Consider the following 23,162-nt stretch of genomic DNA (forward strand, 5'->3'; position numbering starts at 1 on the left):
AATTTGCATCCAGGGCTGGCAAAGCATGCATTCATACCAAATTCATTCTCAATAAGCTCACTAAAGCCAAAGATAACGTCTGTATGCTTTGACCAAACTAGAACTATTATATCTTTTTTATAATTTTCATTAGTCATTTAGCTCCAGTATATTCTTATGCCCTTGATTACACATTTTTATTCTGTATATGTTGTTTCTTATATATTTTCTACTTTTCTTCCACAATTTATTTGGTGATATAAAATATACAAGTGTATTTTCTTAAACTACATTACAATTAGAACTATGCATATGATACAAAAATATGAAATGTAGATGATATATATTTTATATACATTTATGTTACATAATATAAACATGATTAAATAAAAGATGACAAAGTAGATTTTATGAATTGTGTGAGATGTCATATCTCACATAAAGACACTGAATTTAGCATTTGATCAAAAATTCAAAGATACAGATTTCATCAGTACATTCCTTATACACATTTAAATTTCTGAGTTTATATTTTACATTCTATGTAATACTTATTGTTTATTCAGTAAAACCAAAGATTAGTATATGTAAAGCAATGAATTCAACATTGTATTTGCAATGACTTGCATTCCCTTTACAAAGATGCTTAAAGCAGTTTAACATCTGATAGCTATGAAGATGACCTTTTTCAAACTTAAGAAATTCTAGAGGCCCACGTTGAAAGATATTATATTCCCTTATGAAAACAAGTAGAACTAAATAGGCGATGGAGAATGTTAAGCTAGAAAGGGGACCCAGAGGGCTCCCTACATTGAATCACATGAGGAAATATCCTTTGTTGTAATTGAAGACTTGACATTAATTATTTGTATTTCTTTATGAACAAGTAAAAGGCTTTAAATAGTTTTTGTAATTTATAGAAGTTCTGTTCAGGTTTAGTTGATAGAATATTCTGGTTCTATTCCTTGAGATTTCAGTTTCTGAGCAAACGGCAGTTCATAAATGATTTGTAAGAGTGAATTTATTTTTTATTTTAATGTAAGTGTTCACCAAAGTCCATATTTATAGTTAGAATCATAACTTATTTAAATACCAGGTGATAATCAGGCAAGTCAATAAATGAACAAATCAAAATACACAGGCTAAAGTGAGTAGTAAAAGAGCTTATTGTGTAACAAAGACTAAAAAATTTAAAGCAAAATTAAGGTGAGTACTATGCTTCCTTCAATAGTTGCTGTCTCAGGTGCTTCCTCCCAATTCAAAAGATGAAGAGAAGCTGACGTGATCGGTCCTAGCTGATGTTCCTTGTCCTACCTTCTGTCAATGTGAACCACAAAAGCACTGAAATAAGAAAGCGTTTTTTTGTTGTTGTTTTTTTTTGTCATGGTAGGTCTAATTCTTATTTGTATCTGAGGAGTCTATTTAATTCCTAAAACTATTTTGTGGGTTTTCTTTGAATTTTGGATCTCTGAAATTTTTTTTTTTTTTTGAGATGGGGTCTTGCTCTGTCACCCAGGCTGGAGTGCAGTGGCGTGATCTTGGCTCACTGCAACCTCCACCTCCCCAGTTCAAGCGATTCTCCTGCCTCAGCTTCCCAAGTAGCTGGGATTACAGGCGCCTGCTACCACGCCCATTCTTTTTTTTTTTTTTTTTTTCAGTAGAGGCAGGGTTTCACCATGTTGCCTTGGCTGATCTCGAACTCCTGACCTCAGGTGATCCACCAGCCTTGGCCTCCCAAAGTGCTGGGATTATAGGCATGAGCCACTGCGCCTGGCCTGAAATGTGCTTTTTGATTTAGTTTTGTAGTATAAGAGGAATACAAATGAATAAAAGACTAATAGATAAGGAGAACAAACAAAAGTCCATAATGAAAATTGCAAAACATGTCCACCTAAGAGAATAAATTTTATTTGGTTTTAAAATAGAAGGAAAAGAAAAGAAATAGTAATCTTAAATTAGAAGTTCAAAAATCAGCTACAGGTTTCTGAAGTGATGGCTCAGCCTAAATTTTCTGAACAAATGTGTAACCTATCCTGATTTCCTTCTTGAAAGACTTTTATTTTCACCTGCAAGGTCCAGAATGCCTGGGTATGATTTAAGCTCTGCCATTAATAAGCATGCACAACACCTGTAGATGTAGTCTCATTTATAAATAGGATCATAAGACTACATATCAGCTCTTTTAAAAATGTGAGGTCATGCCCACATAGCCCTTGTCACCTCTCCTGTGATTATCCCTGCAAGAATTTAGCCTTGCTAAGCCTCCTTTCCCTTACCTGTAATAAAGGTGTAATATTAATAGCCACCTCATTGTGAGGTTACGAACTTATTATAAATGTATTTTTCCATATAAGGTTCTTAGCATAGTGTCCAATAAATGTTATTTATTGTTTAGCCAAGGAGGACTAAAGCTCAGCCCTTTATAAGAGAAGCTCCTGGGAAGTCCATGAACCTTCATGCACCAACTCAGCCTCCAAGAGCAGAGTCCGCCTGGATCTGAATAGGACACTTTGGTGTAATAATCTCCATCATGAACTGGGAAGTAGGAAGTGAATATTTGTATCTCCACATTTCAAACACAGGAAACCATCTTAAATAAGCTAGATTATTGAGTACAATGTCACATGGCTAGCAGGAGACAGAGCTGAACTTGACCACAAGTCTTCTGATTTCATGTCTTGCCAAATGAGAAAAACTCACAGTCAGGTTCCTTCAAATAAAATGTCATCAACTGTGAAACAGTAGGAAAGAGCTACTCTGGTGTTTGGCAATCAGTAGCAGTAGGCTACTTTTCTTAGCAAAATTCAAGCAGAGCATAAATCTGGGCAAATATGACATCAGAGGTGGACATAAATAGTGACAAGTGCCTCCACATAAAACCACCATTCAAATGATCCTGTTATCTTTTGCTAATCTGAAATTTAGTTGTATCAGATTTTCCTGAAACAAACTAAAGTAACAACTGGGACTTGTAGATCTCTCTGTCATTGAGAGGATTTGCTGTTATATTAGCTATGTGAGTTAGTCTTAAATGTGAGGGTATGGACTTTGGAAATTCTAGATTGTTTTGACATACTAGTCTTGTTTTGGTTTGGCTTAATTTTTCTGGAATATCAGAAGCAAATTCATATATAGCAGATACAAACAAGCTCAATAATAATATTGGCTTCGTGATAAACATTTTTCTCTTTGCAATAATTTATTCAAGAAGGGCTAATGAGTAAAGAAATATTTTGCTCAATGGAGGATACCATATCTTTTGCAGTGCCCAGTTGAGCACATCAATTATTATTTAATCTCTAATGATAATTGATATACAATTAATATAAGAAAATCAAACATTTGCTATATAATTCAGTTCTACAGTGCCTCAGTCTCCCTTAAGAAGCTCGCTTATTCAACTTCAGCAAAGTCTCAGGATACAAAATCAATGTACAAAAATCACAAGCATTCTTATACACCAATAACAGACAAACAGAGAGTCAAATCATGAGTGAACTCCCATTCACAATTGCTTCAAAGAGAATAAAATACCTAGGAATCCAACTTACAAGGGACGTGAAGGACCTCTTCAAGGAGAACTACAAACCACTGCTCAATGAAATAAAAGAGGATACAAACAAATGGAAGAACGTTCCATGCTCATGGGTAGGAAGAATAAATATCATGAAAATGGCCATACTGCCCAAGGTAATTGATAGATTGAATGCCATCCCCATCAAGCTACCAATGACTTTCTTCACAGAATTGGAAAAAACTACTTTAAAGTTCATATGGAACCAAAAAAGAGCCCGCATCGCCAAGTCAATCCTAAGCCAAAAGAACAAAGCTAGAGGCATCACGCTACCTGACTTCAAACTATATTACAAGGCTACAGTAACCAAAACAGCATGGTACTGGTACCAAAACAGAGATATAGATCAATGGAACAGAACAGAGCCCTCAGAAATAACGCCGCATATCTACAACTATGTGATCTTTGACAAACCTGAGAAAAACAAGCAATGGGGAAAGGATTCCCTGTTTAATAAATGGATAAATGGTGCTGGGAAAACTGGCTAGCCATATGTCGAAAGCTGAAACTGGATCCCTTCCTTACACCTTATACAAAAATTAATTCAAGATGGATTAAACACTTAAATGTTAGACCTAAAACCATAAAAACCCTAGAAGAAAACCTAGGCATTACCATTCAGGACATAGGCATGGGCAAGGACTTCATGTCTAAAACACCAAAAGCAATGGCAACAAAAGCCAAAATTGACAAATGGGATCTAATTAAACTAAAGAGCTTCTGCACAGCAAAAGAAACTACCATCAGAGTGAACAAGCAACCTACTAAATGGGAGAAAATTTTCACAACCTACTCATCTGACAAAGGGCTAATATCCAGAATCTACAATGAACTCAAACAAATATACAAGAAAAAACAAACAACCCCATCAAAAAGTGGGTGAAGGACATGAACAGACACTTCTCAAAAGAAGACATTTATAAAGCCAAAAAACACATGAAAAAATGCTCATCATCATTGGCCATCAGAGAAATGCAAATCAAAACCACAATGAGATACCATTTCCTACCAGTTAGAATGGCGAGCATTAAAAAGTCAGGAAACAACAGGTGCTGGAGAGGATGTGGAGAAATAGGGCACTTTTACACTGTTGGTGGGACTGTAAACTAGTTCAACCATTGTGGAACTCAGTGTGGCGATTCCTCAGGAATCTAGAACTAGAAATACCATTTGACCCAGCCATCCCATTACTAGGTATATACCCAAAGGACTATAAATCATGCTGCTATAAAGACACATGCACACGTATGTTTATTGCGGCACTACTCACAATAGCAAAGACTTGGAACCAACCCAAATGTCCAACAATGATAAACTGGATTAAGAAAATGTGGCACATATACACCATGGAACACTATGCAGCCATAAAAAGTGATGAGTTCATGTCCTTTGTAGGGACATGGATGAAATTGGAAATCATCATTCTCAGTAAACTATCACAAGGACGAAAAACCAAACACCACATGTTCTCACTCATAGGTGGGAATTGAATAATGAGAACACATGGACACAGGAAGGGGAACATCACACTCTGGGGACTGTTGTGGGGTAGGGGGAGAGGGGGAGGGATAGCATTAGGATATATACCTAATGCTAAATGACGAGTTAGTGGGTGCAGCACACCAGCATGGCACATGTATACATATGTAACTAACCTGCATATTGTGCACATGTATCCTAAAACTTGAAGTATAATAATAATAAAATAAAATAAAAAGAATCTCGCTTATTTTCTTCCTAAAGAAAACGTCTTTTTATGTGCTTCCATTGAGAATGCTACTAAAATGTTCAATCGCTGGAAATTTTAATTTATCAGCTAAAGTTGGTGAGATAAACCTTTCTTTAGATGATAAGTAAGTTTTGACAAAAAAATAAATTACTGCTTCTATCTGATTGTGCAAGTAAAAATAAGTTGGTTGTATAAAACACAATGAAACTAACATATAAAAAGCATTCAGCTATAATTTGTAGATTACTTTGTATGAATGAGCATTGCAGAATGAGCCAATATTGTGTTTGCAAATATCTCTCCACAGAAACAACAAATCTTTGCACTTTTTTCAGCAGTGTATATTAATTTAGAATAATAAAACATCAGTACTATTCAGATATCTGCTCTTTCTGTGTCATATTCTTTGCTCACATTTAATATTTATGTCATTTACCTTCCCCTGGGGTGACAATGGCATAATGAAATAGAACATAAAATTAGAAAATCTCTTTATGGTAGCATTCCTATCCTTTGGGAGTCAAGACATCCCTCTTTTCTTTTCATTTTATAGCATGCACCCATTCCTAATTAGATAACAGAACACCGTATATATATATGACAAGTGCCTCCACATAAAACCTCCATTCAAATGATCCTGTTATCTTTTGCTAATCTGAAATTTAGTTGTATCAGGTATATATATATGTATATACCCACACACACTTTTCAAGTTAATTAAATAAAATTTAAATCACAGAACAACTTGTTGAAATACTAAATATACTGGGATATCAGAAATTAGTGATTGAGAATCAAGCACTTACATTCTAAAGATAGTGTACGCCAAACACCCCACATATACCTCTCACTCATTTCTCTGACTTCCCTTGGCATTCACCTTCTGAAGCATTAGAGAAAGAGTACAGCCTTTGCTGATCAAAGTTGATTACAGAGACTCTTGGCTGGTAAAGGCAGTTACTTTGGATGACTCACATCTTTCTGCTTACACATGGCAGGGATTTGGCACAGTTTTTACAGTAAGACTGTTTCTGTCATCCCCAAGATTTTTGTTTTTCTTTTTAGAAATGTTAAGATTAATTCTGAAAAAAAAATATGATAGTTGTGTAACCATGTAAGGTAAGTCATTGCTCAAGGGTAGTCCTGCCCTTCTAATACTACTTGGGCTTTAAATATCCAATTTACGAAAGAATAAGAAATATTGCTACACTAACCTATTTATTTCATGTTAATAACAACTTCTGCGTGTTCTTATTATCTGCATCCATTACTCCATGATAATGAGATGCTCCTGCTCTCAGAAGATATTACATCTGAAGGGTGGATGTTCCGTATATAAAGGCACAAACACAGCTAAAACAAAATAGTTACATTTATTTTCAAAGTCATTATGTTAGGACCCTAGAATTACTGTTACCGCAAAATTGTGTTGGTTTTTGAGCAAGAAAATTGAGAAATTATTCAACCTAGCCATCCCACTACTGAACAGTACATCACACATATCATGAGAAAGATAAAGATCTTAAAGTTAACACATCACCACAGTTCTACATCCTTTTTAATTAATGGTATTATGTTTGAGTAGGTATAGAGTGACAACACTTTATAGGACTCAAAATGTTTTCTGACTTGATATTAAAGCCAACATGCAGCTTCTCATGTGAGTTCTCTACTCTTTCCTGAAAACCAGCTGTAGACTTGTTTGACTTGTTTCATTAATTACAAATGAGGGAGTTTAACTTGTATCAGTACCTAAACAATCAAGTTAAAAAGACAATTACTTCTTTTTTTAATGTGAAATTTTTGTTCAAGCTCACTCAGACAAATAATTAGCTAAGAGAACCTTTTTACTTTTTCACTCAGCAAGGCTAAGCCAAATTCCACTTAAGATTATCATATTTCTAGGCTAGCAAGAGCTCGTAATTACCTAGTTCACTCTTGTGTCAAATCTTCCATAATCTTTTGGGATGTTTCAATAAGAAAGCCTCACTAAGGTAAAGGAAAAACTTTTTTCCACATTTTATTCCTTCTAAACTGTAAAATAATTAGCAATATACTATGTATAAGCAGTAAATCAAAAAAATGAATAAAATTAAAAAGTTATATAAAAATTGCTTTTTCTGATTTTATTTCATAGAGTTTAATTTAAGAAAAAAAATGGCCACTTATGGCTTTCCTACATTAATCTGTTTATTAGGTTCTTTGCTCTCTTCTCCACACAGAGGGAGGTTTCATAAATGCATATTGACATGCCCACTGTAGGCTTGTGCGGAAAGGAGAATTAATCCTCCATTGTGTAGCAGTCAAGTCCTATTTAGTGGTTTGTCCGCTAAGATCAATACAGGGTCTCTAAGTCATAATGGCTGGCTCCTTTCACTCTTGCTAGACAAACAAATACCCCTTTTAAAAAAGTCAGTTCACGAAGAAGAAAAATAAAAGCTTTTTCTCGGCATAACCAGCCCTGGCTAAAACTTTTCAATAGCCTCAAGTTTGGATTTCAGTGCCCCAGTCTTCATTTCTAGGCCCTTTTCCCTTCTTTAAATGTGACTGCTCTTCAATCTCTCCCAATTAAAACCTGTCTTCAAGAAATAATTTAATATACATATTTAATCCCAAAGAGATGCCTGTATGAATTCAAAGTCTTAATATGCTACAGTTCTCAGGAATATAGCAGTCCCCCATTATCTGAGGGAGATATGCTCCAAGAGCCCCGGTGGATGCCTCAAACCAAGATGGTACTGAACTCAATATATTCTGGTTTTTTCTATACATATATATCTATGATAAAGTTTAATTTATAAGTTGAGCACAGTAAAATATTAATAACAATAATTAATAATGAAATAGAAAAATTATAACTATATGTTTTAGCAAACATGGTTTTTCTCCCTCATAATATCTCATTATACTCTTCTTCCTCAAGCAATGATGTGAGATGATAAAATGCCTACATCATGAGATGAAATGAGGTGACTAACATAGGCATTGTGACTTAGCATTAGGCTACTATTGACCTTCTAGCAATCATCAGAAGGAGGATCAAATGCTTCGAGTGATCCTGGATCATGGAACCATGACAATGTCAATGGTTTGATGTCAGGAGCAGACAATGTCAATGACTACTGGGCAGGTAGCATATACAGTGTGGATACGCAGGACAGAAGGTTAATTCATGACTCAGGCAGGACAAGTGGGGCAGAGTGGCATTTCATCAGTAATGACATTTCATCATTCTATTTAGAAGTGCATGTTCCTTAGAACTTATGAACTGTTTACTTCTGGAATTTTCCATTCAATGTTTTTGAACCACAGTTGACACGGAGTAGCTGGAACTATGGAAAGCAAAACAGTAGATAAGAGAGGACTAGTGTAACTTTGACAAAGACAAGAATTCTTAGGCAGAACTAGTCTCTGTGGAATTTATGTAATACAGGTAGACATTTGAGACATGGAGTTGAAAGCAAACCATTTCAATATCATCACAGACAGCAACTTACTCCACCTACTTGTAAGATTATCCTGTAGCTAGGAGCTGCCTGGATGCCTCTTAAAAACCACATCTCTTCTATTTACTGCTTGGCTAACTTCTTTTTATTCTTCTAGATTCAGTTCAAATCTTGCCTCCTTATGGAAGTATTTCCCAAGTACACTCAGTTCCCAAGGAATCCTACCATCATTTCTGTTATTAAATGTTATTACTCTCAAATGTTATTTTCTGTTTGTCTCTCTCTCCTAGAGGTCACTAACACCAAGGACTGCTGCTGTTAATTTGTGCCTTTCCACACTTAGCACAGTGTTTGGAGCATAATACCTTCTCCCTTCTCCCCACTGCACCAAATATTACATAAGTGGTAGGCAGCAACCAGGGCAGTCAGCTCATTCTCCCTTTCATCTTCTGTCCACCTGTTGACGGAAGGCATCCAGTAATGGTGGAGAGGGGCAGTGATAGGAAAGAGGCAGATGAGCTAAAAGTCAGAGATGCCTCTTTTCGCTTCCCCCGAAGATGTATTTACTAAAGTCAAGAAGCATGAAATGTTTGAAGAAATACATTTTACAGTATCAGTGTTTCGTTGAGTGGTTTCAAACTCTTCTAGAAGAAACAACACAACACTTAACCTTTCCAAAGTGAGTTGATTACACAGTGATTGTTCCTTCAAAGTCAGAGTTTGGCCAACTACATACGGCCCACAGGTCAAATGTGGCCCATCTCCTGCTTTTGTACTGCTTACAGGCTTAGAAGAGCTTTTAAATATTTAAATGGTTAGGAAAAAAATCATATTTCTTGACATGCAAAATTAGTATAAAAATCAAATTTCAGTGTCCCTCCATAAGGTTTTATTGGATTACAGTGACTCTTGTTCATTTATGGATTATCTAGGCTTGTTTTTGCATGACAAAAGTAAAGTCGAGTAGTTGTGACAGAGGCAGTGCCGTTCTGCAAAGCCTAAAATGTTTGCCAGTTTGCTTGCCTTTTACCAAAGAGTGCTCTAAACGGGCATATTAGGAACAGCACAGGCACTCTAATGACATTATTTACAGCACTTAAAAAAATAATTTAGAAACAATTGAGAGGAGAAAGAGATTCACTTAGGCTTGAAGAGAGTAAGCCATTGGGGCATTCCTCTTTAGGGTGAATAGCAGAGACGTAAATGAGATAATTAACAATTGTTTTCAGGAGGAGTTAGATCCCATAGAGCAGGGAATGTAAACAATAACCTTGGTTGTCTGGAAAGTAGAACAAAATACATCAAAATATTTAGAAAGCTGAGATCATGAGAGTTCAGTTATTTGTTTATTGCTCTAACTTCTTTCCTTCACTGGAAGATCCTTTTGGGGTGATTCAATAAATTGAACCAAGTGTTCAATTTCTGATCAGCGTCAAAGTTTCCAACTCACTATAGAAACCAGACATATTTTTGAGGAAGGAAAGAAGGGAGGGAGAAAGAAGAAAGAAAAATATATTCGAGAGGATTATTTGCTTTTAGCTTTTACCATTTACTTTATTTTTCACTTTTATATGTGGAAGTTCACTAATTTAAGTGCTTTTATCTAACCAGACAATTTTATTTGTATTTATAAAATCACTACCAAATGTTTCAAGGAATGTACTTCTGCTGTTTCAAGTTTTAGCTTTGTTTTCTCATAATGAAAATCAGCCACCATTGATCATGTAGTGACTGCTCTTAGAGGTTAGTGAAGTAGTGAAAACCCTAATAGGCCTTTACAACTATAAATAAACCATTATCATAACCCCTTATTAGTGGTAGAAACATCAAGTTGTCAAACAAATTCTGTAAGAGTAGTCTAGCTATTCACATTAATGACACCTATAATGGAATCACTATGTTCTTTCTTGTTTTTAATTTAAAGCACACATTGTACATTTCCATTTTATTGCCAAAACCTTCATCTGCAATCTTATAATCTCCTTTAAACACAAGAATATTTTTCTTTATTTAAATTTATAACTAACAGCCAGGCTCTGACATGTTTAGCTATAGACTTTCATCGGCATGATAAAAAAAAAAAAAAAAACACCAAAATAAAACAACAAGCAAAACAAAAGCTCCTGCAACAAAAAAGACTCATGAGCAATTGAACTCAGAATAGTATTCATTTTTAAAGGCAACTTGGTTTTACATTTATTCACCTGCCCTTAAAATATGGCTTTAATTTATTACTGATGGCATTTTCAGTGATCTGTTGAAGGATTTAACTCTGAAATGGTTTATTCTAATTAAGAGCCTCTTGCCAACACTTAGTCACCATGAGGCTTGGAAGCCCCAGGGACCAGCTTTCATTTCACTTTGTGCCCATTTCATACAAGTAGAACATTTTACAATCATCAGATCTAATTTACATCTTTATAATGTTCCCTTATTTAACACTTTTTTTCTCACTCTGTCAAAACTGATACTTTGGTTCTTTAGTTTGTTCTCAATTTACAGTGGATTGAAATGCACAGCTTTGACAGAAACTAAAAGGCTTCGGGCCTACCCTAGAAGAAGGTCCATCTTACCCTTAGTTTTTAACATAGTAAGTCTGATTTGCTCGTGATCATTCAAAACACAGAGTGACATGACACAGGAAACTGCTACCCAGAAAGGTCCCATCAGTCTCACTACTGGGTTTCCAATCTGGATAAAATGCAATTTTCTGCTTTTAAGGGGAGGGCTGGAGACAAACAGCAATATAACAGCTCTGCATCTGCTTCATAATGTTTTGAAACCAGGATGGATCTTTGTAGTGAGCTGTCTTAAGGTGAGCAGAGCACGGCTTTGGGTGGAAAAGCCCTGGGTTCCTGTTTGGTTATGCCTCTTACTAGTAGTGATCCAGATGCCAGCAGGCTGCATCTCCCAAGCTGGCTTGTCATCTGGTTTCCTGCCAGTTGTGCCAGTGGAAAGCACTGGCAGGAGATTGGAGAGGGGCTGGGGAAGGAGGCAGTGTATTTCTCCTCTTTCTTTGCATCTTGTAAGGCAGTTGCTCACACTCCTTTATGGCTCTAGTATTTTCTGCATTGAAAGACTGTTGAAGTTCCAGCCTCCATGACACTCTGCCCTAAAACTGAAAAACTTCCTCCTCCCTTTGCCCTGCAGCCTCCTGCTGGTGGCAGCTTCCTGCTGTTGCTAATTCCTGGGTTATCTTACGGGATGAGAATTTTCTTCACTTAGTCCATTCTGTTGTAAACACTTGAAGTGATTTTTATTTGTCTGCTTAGACCTTGAATACGAGCAATACTGTTTTAAAAGTAAGGTACTCTGCTCACAATCCAACCTCATTTCCAGAAAATTAAGTGTAGAGAGGAGCATACAAAGAGATGTAAGAAAGTATGCATTGAATGTACTTAGAAGGTGGGATATATGCTGCATTTAAAAAAAAAGTTTTCGAGTATCAACATATTTTCCATAATTTGTTTCCTCTTTCTCCTTAAAATGAAGCCTGATGCAAATAATTTTTATGGAAGGTTCTTTTCAGTTGGTTTATGTTTAAGCAGGTGTACTTTTTGGGTCATCTTTGTTTTTGTTGTGTGTTGTTGATTTTTCTTAACTACGTAGAGTAAGAATACAACCACAGAGCATGTTCATACAGAATTCTGACCAAGTAGAACTATAGAGGTAGAGTCATGAATTTTTTAAGATCCTCTTCATGTATATATTTTTTCTGGATATGCCTTAGTTTGTATAGTTAATAAAAAGAATGACCATTCAATCGGTGCTTTAATCTCCTAAGAAGAGGCAAAATAATCCAAACACAAATCCATAAAGTATACTCATTTAATTTTAGGAGATAACTTTGTCTCACATTGATTGGAATAGAATCTTTCTTCTAAAACATAACTAATGTAAACATAAGCTCCCGGATTCTCATCAAAAACAATGTTTGTTTAAGGATGTAGAAACTTTCTAGGTTAAATTGAACACTAGAATTTTAGTGGAAGCCCCTGGCTGTCTTTGGGAGGTTAAATCACATTTTCTCTAATCTCATCTCCTTTTATATTTAAACAGCTGTGACTATTTACATGAAGCATCATCATATTAAATTATTTATACTTAAAGAACTTTGGAATCGTTAGCAGGGAAGAAGTCCCTCGTTAGTGACTAAGCAGAGAAGTGCACACATAAAGAAGAAAAAAGGTGATATGGTTTGGCAGTGTCCTCACCCAAACCTCATCTTGAATTGTAGCTCCCATAATTCCCACATGTTGTGGGAGGTACCCGGTAGGAGATAATTGAATCATGTGGTCAGTTTCCTCCATACTGTTCTCATAGTAGTGAATAAGTCTCAAGAGAGCTGATGATTTTATAAGGGGTTTCCCCTTTCACTTTGGCCCTCACTCTCCCTTTGCCAGCTGCCACGTAAGACATCCCTTTGCTCTTGCTTTATCTTCCTCTATGATTGTGAGGCTTCTCCAGCCAGGTAGAACCGTGAGTCGATTAAACCTCCTTCCTTTATAAATTGTCCAGTCTCAGGTATGTCTTTATTAGCAGCGTGAAAATGGACTAATACACAAGGCCAGCCCATGACCTGGCTGTATGAGTGGTAAGAAATGGCCCTCTCATGGTAAACTCCAAGGTGGCCCTGTGCTTCCAACACAGGACAGGAGAAGCCTAGGCCCTACCTGGAGTGGTCAGTTGAGTGAGAACACCAGGCCTTTCATAGAACTGCCATCAGATCATGTCAAGTATTTGGGAACAGGAATAATATAGGCATGGCCAGACCCGCCAGGAGGGATACGACTTGCACTCATGGTACCATCATCTCAGTCAGACACTGCTGCTGCCAAAAAGGAGCCTAATTCTCTGCCACAATAAAGAGCCAAGTCTTATCTCCCAGGCACTTAGAATTTTGTGCATTCTTTTCTGTGATACTTAAGGAGTAGATAATAGGTGGCAAAATTATCAGGACTTCTTTGGCAGAATTAGAAATAAAATATGTATTAGGTCATTACTGGATAATCCATAGGTAATTTTAAAAGTACAGTCAAAAATAAAATAGGTAAATACAACTTAAAAATGCCATGAGACCTCTAATAGCTAATGGATTTTAGGCTGTGTAAACTCACATGAGGGAAAAAAATTTGAATTAAATAGCTGCACTTCTTGCTTTAAGGCTGCCTAACTGACATTCTCCCCTAAGGCTGGCACTGCAGGCATACACCTGGGGACCAGCTTCTCTGTCTTCCCCTGGCAAAGGCACTTAGGAGTCTTTGAATAGATTGTAAGCAATGAACAGTTTCAGGGGTGTCAGCAAGTGAGAGTGGTGGCTGGTTATAAGAAAAAAGGCTTATCAACAGCACTGTCAAAGTGGCAAGGAATTTGGCTCCTTGGGTGACAGCCTGCAGGGCAGCAGCAGTGACTGGAACCATGCACCGTGGGGAGTTTCATCCAACAGAGTTACCTTTCAAAGGCCGGGAAGAGATGGAAGCAATGGCCACAGGTAACTAAAGAAAGTCCCCAGAGTGAAAGCAGCCCTGACAGTGTTGAAGATGAAACCTCTTGGGACGGAAAACCAAAACATGCATCTTAGGGAAGCTGGTGCCATCAGCCCAAAGCCAAAGTGATCAGGCATTCACTGGGACTTTGATTTACTTGATGGACTAATTTTTTTTTCTGTTGGAAGACAAACATGTCTCCCTCAATATACTCACAAGGTTTAACCAGAGAGGATCTTGTTAAGAAAAATAACTACCACACGATGGAATTTTCAGATAATTGCCAGTGCTCACTATCTAAGATTAGTAGCATCCAAGAGAAGAATAGATGGTTATGGAACAACTCAGCCACTTCACAGGCTGATGATGAGATTTAGAGAACAGAGTCTATATTTATTTGAATTGTTGGATATTTGAGAGGACAAAATCTGCCAAGTTGGAGTTATTTGTATTTTAAAATGATGGCCAAGCTGAGCATGGTGGTACATGCCTATTGTCCCAGCTACTCTGGAGGCTGAGGCTGAAGGTTCCCTTGAGTCCAGGATTTCTAGACTGTAGTACACTATGACTATACCTGTCAACAGCCACTGCACTCCAGTCTGGGCAACATAGTGAGACCTTGTCTCTTAAAAAAATTAAAATTAAAATCAACAAATTCTGGCCAGATTTATAGATTCATGTTTGTTAAGTATGTGACCATGGAAAACAGGTAGAAACTGGAAAAGTGGCAGGTCTTGCCACTTCTATTTTCATTTCAAATCATCTAGGTTAAAAATGGATTTCTCTGAGTATAAAAAGCAGGAAGCATAAACAGTGTAGAACCAGGTTATGCTGGGCATTTGGTCTAAGTATTGGAGAGGAATTTTAAAAAATTGAGATGGTGACATGGTGTTGGGCCTGGGGAAAAATAAGAAATCTGGTTCAGGAAAAAAAGAGGAAGAGACCTTTATTTCCCCTCACTCCCTGCCATATGTATTGTTTACCTTCAGACCTTTCCCTGAAGGATGTATTTAAGCAATAAATATTTATTGAGTTCCAATTATTTGCTCAGCACTGGACAAGGTCTGTGCTAGACCTGGGTTTATAACAATGACATGATCCTTGACCTCACCAAACTCATGACCTAGCAAGAGAAGATAGGCCTGTAAAAATCTAATTCTACTCTCTCAGTTGCAAATAGCATTGAAGGCATAGCAAAGGGAGAGTGGATACTCTTATTGGATAGAGATAAAATTGTCAGGAAGTTTTTAAATAAGAATTGACATTTGAGCTTCATCAGTGTAAATTGGAAATTACTCAAAGGATTTATGCAGTAGGAGTGCCAAGAGGAATATTCTGGAAAGAACAGTATTACAAGACATACAGAAACGGAAAGACATAGTACATTCCAGTAATAGAAAGTTATTTGTTCCAGTGAGACTATGGAGTGTATGTGGGTGAGCAGTGGAGGATGAGGTGGCCAAGTCATGAAGAGCTGTGGTTATCATGCTAAAGAGCTTGGCTCTTTCCTGCAGGTGATGGAGAGACACTGAAGGCTTTTATGCAGGAGAATGACATGACCAGACTCACAGATATGTGAGAGTGAAAGGATAGCTCCAGGCAACAAAGACTAGGAACTCAAAGCACAGAAAAATATTTCCGGTGGCTCCACAGCTGGGAAAGCCAGTCCCTAGTGGGTTTTTTTGTTTGTTTTTAATGTGTACCTCTCATTAATCAGTTGTATATCTATTTTCATAACTTCTTTAAAAATCATAATCTTATAAAATGAGGAATAAAGTGTTAAAAACATGGCTCTGAAAGTCATATTTTGAATATAAAATATTCTGTAAAGGAGACTATATAGTCTTTTACTGATGGCATTCATTTAGGTAAAAAACACTTCATTAGAATGTTAGGTCAAAATCATATGTTCCATTTATAACCTTTAAAGCCTTGCCATAATCATATAATAGGCTAAAAGCAAGAGGAAAAAAATAGGAAACAGGAAAGAATTTTTTTTTAAAAAAAGCACACGCTAAAGAACGCAGTCAGTAAGCCCTGCTGAAATCCCACATTGAGGGTTTACTGTATAAATGTTGAGAATGTTGAGTAGATGTGCTAAAATCATCTTGGTTCTTTCCTTGATTTCTTCTTTTCTATACACAAATCTTAATCCTTTAATTTCATGTAATTTTCACACTAAGGGTCCTAGTTAAGGGTTTCTTATTTAAAATTGTGCCTTAGAGATACCTAGCATTACAGAAAATTACCTATCTTTGTAAAAGAAACACAAAATGCTGTCAGAATTATTTTAGCTCTTTTTGGAAACACCTTGAAAATAGATAATGTATGAAATTTGTGGGGTAGGGGTCAACTATTTCCAGAGGAATAAGATGCCCAAAATATATCCTAAATATTGCATGTGTGCAGGCAAAAGATAAGGAATCGGTATAGGCAATTTACTGGAAATACTTTTCTCGCTCTCAGCTTGTGAAAACCAGCAAAGACCTGGTTTGTTTCCAAACTTTCATTTAGGTTTTTATGCCCCCTAGTGGTTATTTGGTATTTCTGCAATTATAAAATAATGCTGATATTTTTCAACAATTCCTTCGTGCACTGTGAGTTCAGACCCTTTATGTTGACAATATTTAACATCGATACTCCCTTAAGTATCTTAAGTATTCAAATGAGAAGTTTTAAACATTATTTGGGCTATAACACTTTGGATAATTTAATAACAGCTGTGAAAACACTTTTCATGAAAATGCATATGAAAACATATAGTATCATGGAGTTCCCTGACTCCCTTGAATTTATCCACGCAATCCTTGAAAGTTCATAGACTCCGAGGTAAAAATCTCTAATTAGGGTGTGGAATCCTCTAGCTTCCGCTTTCATTTAGTGGGCACTAATTAAAATTATCAATGCTGTGAATAGTGAAAAGAGTTTTTTTAAAATACACTGTTAAAAGTTAACAGTAGCTCATAATTTGGCTGAAACAAGAAATAACACAGAATACTTTAAACAACTATATACATTAGGTGATCAAAAAAAATGTTCTTGGGCTTTGATCGTATAGTAATTGATCCTCCAGGCAAGAGAGGTGGAGACAAAATCAAGGCAACTTTTTAGGCATATATCGATTTTAAAATGTCAAAGAGAAATCTGCCTATTGTGAAGTAATACCAGGGCCCCTCTGGCAAACAAGTTCAATACCACAAGCAGGTGTTATGTAACAACACTCAAAAAAAAGGTCATTTGCTATTTGCAAACATTACGGCTACTATAAAAATTATCCATCAAACTGTGATCCTTCTAGAATACCAAGCTGATGGCAGAAAATCCGTGAATAACATAGATACTCAGACCCTAAGTGGTAGAATTACTAGTTACAAAGTGATCCAGCTTCCAGGTCAGAAGAAATTGTTTCTTAGACCTCTCAGACTAACACTCTGGTCAAAGGGAAAAATTCAAAGGATAGGTCAATAATTTAAATGCACATAGACGTACACACATAATCAACTAACGGCTTTCACCAGGGCATTATACACATTACTTACTTTCATCTAACTTTTTAAAGGATACCTGCTTTTCAAATACTTACACTCCAAATACTGATTTATGTCCCGTGTGAGTTTCTTTTAATTATTGTAGTAGTTGAAATGCAGTGTTTTTTGAACAAGCAACTGCCCTATACAATGTACAGAATGCTCCTGAACTTCTGTGCACCTGCACAAGATCTGCTCATTCGTTCTATTCCTTATACCTAGTAATTCACAATTTTTCCTTGTAAAAAATGAAAAAGATAATGTGAGAGATTGAGTTACAGTAAGCATCAAGGTTTATTTTAAAATCAGAATTTTCTTCCTGTTGTACAAGGATCTCTTCTATCTTCATGATTATTTATCGATTACATGACTTTTGTTTTCTCTTTTAGTATGTGTGGGACATACTTTCAGAGATGGAAAGTCATGCATTAGCTGGGGAGATTTGCCTTATATAACATTTGTACTCTATCAAATGAACATACATTTATACCCATCAAATAAAAAGAGAAAAAAATAGAAACTATATGAATAGGACTAGGAAGCTAACAGTACTGTTTGAAGATGGTGTAAGAAAATTCAAGGAATGTTTCTCCATTTGAGATGTAAAGACAGCCACACTCTAGTCATGCAACTTCTGAAGAAATACTAAACAGGGAAAAATTTAGTAAGGTATCAATAACATTTGGTTTACAATGAATTATGTTTTAAAATTATGCATATTTTCAACCTATCAATACTACTTGATAAATAGGAAGATGGATAGATGGACGAATGGATGCATTGTCTGCCTGAATTAATCAGATTTCACCAGAGTTAGTATTAAGTAGAGTGCATGCCAGAATTCAAGAACTTTGCATGAAACTTTTTCATAATATTTGAGACTGAAATCTTTAATAGCCAAAACTTAAATCTCTTCTGAGGAATTGGTCTTCCACCCAAAATAATCTTCAATATTTGGCAAAATATAAAATTTTAGCCAGTATTTTTGGGAAGTGTGCAAATTTATAATTAACATTTTTATGCAAAAGGCACTTCCATATTGTACCTTGTTAACCGATATGAGGAAGAAAGGGAGCCGTAAACATGAGGTCTGGCAGATGTCCAGGGTGAAAAAGGAGCAGAAGGAAACTGGTGGCTCTACTGACGTAGTAAATATAGGAGAAAGAAGGAAAACTTAAAAGCAGGGGAGAGTAGAAAGAGTATGGGGGGCCAGGCACGGTGGCTCATGCTTGTAATCCCAGCACTTTGGGAGACCGAGGCGGGTGGATCACAAAGTCAGGAGATCGAGACCATCCTGGCCAACATGGTGAAACCCCGTCTCTACTAAAAATATAAAAATTAGCTGGGTGTGGTGGCGTGTGCCTGTAATCCCAGCCACGCAGAAGGCTGAGGCATGAGAATCGCTTGAACCCAGGAGGCAGAGGTTGTAGTGAGCCAAGGTGGCACCACTGCACTCCAGCCTGGCAACAGAGGGAGATTCTGTCTCAAAAAAAAAAAAGAAGAAAGAAAGAATAAAGAAAAGAAGAGGATAGGGAAAAGTTTCCTTTCAATTAACAATGTTCTATCTAAAATATTTGATAGTTATTCTCTCATGATATATTCTCTTGTTTCCTTCTTTTTTTTTTTTTTTTTCTAATTTTGAGATGGAGTCTCGCTCTTGTTGCCCAGGCTGGAGTGCAATGGCGCCATCTCGGCTCGCTGCAACCTCTGCCTCCTGGGTTCAAGAGATTCTCCTGCCTCAGCCTCCCAAGTAGCTGAGATTACAGGCATGTGCTACCACACCCGGCTAACTTTGTATCTGTAGTAGAGATGGGGTTTCTCCATGTTGGTCAGGCTGGTCTTGAACTCCTGACTCAGATGATCCACCAGCCTCTGCCTCCCCAAGTGTTGGGATTACAGCTGTGAACCATCACGCCCGGCCTCCTTCTTACTTTTTTGCGAATTCATTCTTTATCTTCTTAGACTTTAGGGGCTTCTTATAGTCTTTTAATCAATCTTATTAAATACAGAAAAAATATATATACGAATATAAACCCCACATTATGTCATGTTTTGGTGTAACTTTTTTGGGAAATGATTTTTCAAAGACTGCGTACATAATATAAAACTCTGAAGAAAAACAGAAAGAATGAAATAAATAATCCTACTGGGCTTAGCATAAATTTACAAACAAGGAGTCAGGAAAAATGAGATGTATTTTTTTTATAGTGAATGTAAATAATAAAGTACCAACAGGAAACCAAGTTGCCTAGGATATAAATAATCATTAAAAGGTGGCAGTATTTTAGAAACACTTAAACTTTCAATGATCATTTCACCACGGTAAGTGTCACTTCTCAATATAAGCTTTCTATTCTAAGCCTTTCCTCCACGGAATTTCAGAGAGATGTGATTCCTGAGGTGTATAATGCTGTTTTGCTTCTTGCTATGAGTTTGAATACTAGTTAGAAGATCTTTTGTTAAACAAAGAAAAGCAGCTGCTTTTGCCAATGAGATATATCCCATCCCTAGCAGATTCTGTGCTTAATTACAAGTTTGCAGATAAAAATTACCCATTTCCATTTCTCCAGTTCACTACTAAATGAGAAGAGAGACAAAATGAGTAATGTAAAAACAGACATGAATCATACTATATTTTTTGCTCTTCTCCAACATATTCAAATAGTGAGGTATGCTTAAAATATTACAAATATCAACAGCAGTCAACTTTAAACTGGTAAAGGGAGCAGGGAGAAGGACAGAGAGAGTAATGTAAATTGTACCAAGGAGTATGAGGAAGCAGGCAGCTGGTGTTCCATGGGAACCAGCCAAGGGCTCAGGCTGTCCTTACATGAGAAATTGCAGGACAGCCTGGACTGTCTTAGCACCCCTGCCTGTTCTACTTCCTTGTATTCTCTTACCATCTCCTCTGCTTTCTCTCACAACAGCAGAGCCTTGGAGACCATCCTAACGGGCTATAACATGGGGAAACTCTGTGTCTCTACCCAAGAGTATAAACATGAGAGAAGATGTACCCACTGATGAACACTTTGTGCCCCCTTCCTCTTCTCACCATAATCATTGCAGTCCTGCCCAGTCCTTGCAAATACTCACCTGTGCTTTCTCAGTTGTGAAGGAATGTTGGATTATAAAACAAAGATGGTAGAGCTAAAAAATAAATATTTTATTTGGTGTAGATTAGCATAGCTTTATGACACGAAGCTTCACTTATGTATCTGCAACTTCTTTTACCTTATGAATCCTTCTAGACTGTGAATTTGCTGCCTTTCAATAAACTGGTGTATCTCCTTACTTTTCGTAATTTTCTCTAATAATTGCAAGTATGCTAAGCTTGCCTATCCTATGACATAGTGAACCTAGAATACAAAAAGTAAACAATAAACAATGATTTTTAAAAATCTTTCAAGGGCAACAGAAACTATATGATGGATTCACTTAGCTAGTTTATATATTTATATTTTAAAAGGTTTATTTTAATTACATGGACTCAGTCCTTGTATTCTTTAGCCATAATAAATAATTGAGTTTTTATTAAAAATCAAATCCCTTTTTTAAAAGCCGTGTGTGTGTGCGTGTGCGTGTGTGTGTGTGTGTCTGTGTGTGTGCCTTCTCTGGGGCTTACTGCATAATCAGTGCAAAGAGAAAAAACATTGTGTATGGGGCTTACTGCATAATCAGTGCAAAGAGAAAAAACATTGTGTATAAAATATGACTGGACATTCAATGTGAACTGTGACAGATACATAATTTGGCTCATATGTACACAGCATTGTATAAAAAGGAGTTGAACTTCCAATCCCACTGATATACCTCTATAGTAAGAATATCCCCAAGACTTTTAAAAATCATCTTCTAAATTCCTTTAGCTTTCACTGTTTCTTCACTAACATAACCTTTAGATTATAATTTAGCTTCCCAGATAGAAGGAGATCATGTTTTATATGAACACAGCATTCTGGTTCTTAGGTTATTATTTTTGTACTATAAATTAATACTGTTATTCTGGTGCCAAAGCCTTGTGGGAGCTTCAGCTATGTTAAATTAGCCCAACTACTGATCACCCACAAACACCAACAGGAATGAGTACCTGGATCTTCACATCAAAGGACCAGAGCTCAGAATAGGGTCACTAATTGTGGCACTAGATAGTATCACCTTCTGTCTCTCTCAACAGTTTTTCTTCAGCCAATTCCTCTCCATCTCCATATTGACACACATATGTTTTCCCACAAAACAACGTTAGAGTGACTATTGCCTAGGCTACCTCTCAAGATACAATATAACCCCAACTCCTCCTAAACTCCCTTGAGTATGGATTCTAGTATGTGAGTTCCTTTGATCCCTGTCTCTCAGGACTACACTCTCTGAGCATTGAGCTCTCCAAAGCCCCAGAGTGAGCATGGAGTAGTTGGAGCTCAGGCACAGCTGGATAACTTCTGCAATAGTAAGATGGAAAGCACTCCTCCTTGTACCCCGCCCTGGGAGTGCACTCTTAGACAAAGTCTCCATCAGTAAAGAAGAGAAAGTGTATTCATTCAACTAATATGTAGTAGGAGCTGGCCTTATGCTCAGGAAACACAAAGTAGAACAGCTCCTGCTTTAGCAAGTTTACATTCTAATGTCAGTAGGGTGGATAAGGAATGAAAAAATAAATCAATAAATAAGAAAATCTTACTTGTTAATAAGTACTCTGAAGATAATCAAATGAGGAAATGTTATAGAGAATGATTAGGGAAGAGAATAAGACTACTGTGAATTAGGTGGCCAGAAAATCACTTGGAGGGAGACATTTAAATGGCACCCTGAATAATCACCATCTGGGGGCTGCACACAAAACAGAAGGCCAGATGGCCAGTGTGGCCAGAGGCCAGTGAGCTTGGTGAAAGGTGGTGTAAAATACAGGCAGGAACTAAATGAGGTAGGCCCTTGGAGGCAAAACTGAGGAGTTTGGATTTATTTCAGTTTCAAGTCCATTTCAGGGTTTAAGCAACATAGCAGTAGTCTAATCTCCATTTTTAAAACCAAAGTTCTGGCTGCTATGTTGGCATGAATTGGAAAGTGGTAAATGTAGAAAAGAGAGTCAGGTAAGAAGCTATATCTATGGCTCTGGCAAGAAATGACCATGGTTTGGTTTATTGTCATAAAGAGACTTGAATGGGATACAATTTGGTTTGCCCAGAGACAACAAGACCAGCTAAGAGACGAAATGTTGATACTGGCAATCAGGGCGATGGCTCTTCCAATTTTGGTGTGAACAACTGCATGGTGGTGGTTCTGTTTAATTATAGGTGGCAGAATTGTGGGAGGAAAAGATTTGAGAGAGGAAGAGGAAGCTAGGGAAATAAGAGTTCCATTTTGGTTAATTTAAATTTTAATGGGCTCTTAAGCATCCAGAGGTAGAAATAATCAGACCAGACCACT

The 23,162-nt window shown here is 36.8% G+C and overlaps 1 protein-coding gene across 1 annotated transcript in view; it reads left to right on the forward strand.

Moving 5' to 3' along the window:
• KCND2 (potassium voltage-gated channel subfamily D member 2) overlaps positions 1-23,162 on the forward strand; it is a 491,473-nt gene that overhangs the window by 449,846 nt on the left and 18,465 nt on the right. The window lies entirely within an intron of this gene.

Source organism: Pongo pygmaeus, chromosome 6 (genome assembly GCF_028885625.2).
Source record: "Pongo pygmaeus isolate AG05252 chromosome 6, NHGRI_mPonPyg2-v2.0_pri, whole genome shotgun sequence".
Taxonomy (NCBI): Eukaryota; Metazoa; Chordata; class Mammalia; order Primates; family Hominidae; genus Pongo; species Pongo pygmaeus.